This window comes from Morone saxatilis, unplaced genomic scaffold (assembly GCF_004916995.1).
Source record: "Morone saxatilis isolate NCDOM2014 unplaced genomic scaffold, NCSU_SB_2.0 Contig4, whole genome shotgun sequence".
Taxonomy (NCBI): domain Eukaryota; kingdom Metazoa; phylum Chordata; class Actinopteri; family Moronidae; genus Morone; species Morone saxatilis.
Genome location: NW_023339984.1, coordinates 5888043 through 5889824, shown reverse-complemented (window position 1 = coordinate 5889824; position 1782 = coordinate 5888043).

The window sequence follows — 1782 nt, the reverse complement described above, 5'->3', positions numbered from 1 at the left end:
CCCCCCCCCCCAGCACCTTCAGGAGTACTTTGATTTAATGTCTTTTGGTCTGGGGCAGCAGGAGAGTATCTCAACCAATTTTCAACCCGAGGACACAAGCTCTAGATTCTCTCATAGAAAGCATCAACATTGAATTGAATCCGTGTAGCTCTGAGGGGAGAGTGAACTGAGAATAAACCCACTGAAAGAAAGCCACGGAAAAATTGAAAAATTAACAAGTTACATTGGTGCAACTTGGCTCCAGCTTGGGTCCGGTAATGTTAAATTGGACCCAAGTGTAGAAAACACACTGCAACCTTTATATCAAATAAGCTGATAATACCGGGGCAAAAAGAACAAATACTACTGCCAACAGGGAAAAGACTCTTCAACTGGCCAACAACACTTGGCAACTACAACTATCTAAAACACAAATCACTCTCTTGATTATTGGAGTGGCTGGACTGTCTGAACTTGTGGTTTCTTGGCAAAAAATGACCACAAAACGCAGGATCTCCAGTAAACAAGGAAGGTGGCAGCCAAGAATCACATCTCCTGTCCACTTTCCTGAATCACAGTTTCCTGTCATTTGACTATCAATAAAAGGCATAAAATACCCCAAAAATACTTTTAAACGCCTAACAGGTCAGAGTAAAGTATTTGCCATCAGTGCCTTCTAGCGTGAAAGACAGCAAGAGCTCACTGTTAAAAATTACATCCAGAAATCATATTATGTAACTTGTAAACTGCACTGAGATTCAAACAAAACAGGTCTGTTATGTGATAACTGAGGTTTATCATTTCTGATTTTCAAAAAAAATCACTTTAAAAGATTGTTCTGTTTATGTGTTCAAACAATGCTGTGCTATTTAGTCCAAATAGACACAATTTAGCACATTTTCACAATAAAGACAGTTTAGAAATGCTTCACATACTAGAAAATAAAAGAAGGAAGGAGATGTTACTGTAGAAACATGGTGGTTCAACATAGCGATCTCTGTGGAAGAGGACAGGCCCCCCACTGTAGATAAAAATAGGTCATTAACAAAAACACAACAAATCTTATATTCAGGTGATTAAACACTAAAATACCTATGAACACAGACTGCATATTCCATTTCAGATCCTCCTCAATGTTACACAATGGATCTTCCAGCTCATCATTGCTTATGGACCGTGAAGCATTGATAAGTGATACCAAAAAAACATTAGCCTGAATCTACAGTCTCAATAAAAGGTGATTATATTTTGGAGCTAAACTTTGTGTTTTAGCTTGAACAGACAGGTGGGTGTTTTGTATATAAATAACATGCTTAGTACAGCTTTAAAGTCAGATTAATGGTTTGGATGCAAAGCCAACTCTGCCTCGCTTTCTCCCTGTGAATAGAAAAGAACAGAATAATTCTTTAAATAATTATGAAGCGTTGCACATCTTCCATTCTGTTTTGTGCTTTGGCTGGTATGAATTTGTGTTTACATAACCCCCTCAGGGTGACAACCGCACATACATACACAATCAGGTGCAGGAACACACACACCATAAATTAATCATGTTGCATACGCTCCAATAACATTGGAGTTCCCATCTGCTCTCGCTTAAAGACATCTTGAACTTTTCTCACCTGCTTTACAGTACAGAAAAACACACTTGAAATCTGCATTCAGCCAATCCATATTACCCAGTAATGTGGATGCCCCTGCAGCACACACAGATGTAGCGCTGCTCTGTTAACAAAGCAACTCTGCCCTCAGGGGGTTACACACCTGCCACAGCCTCCAGCAGACACTCACTCATTCTGTTTC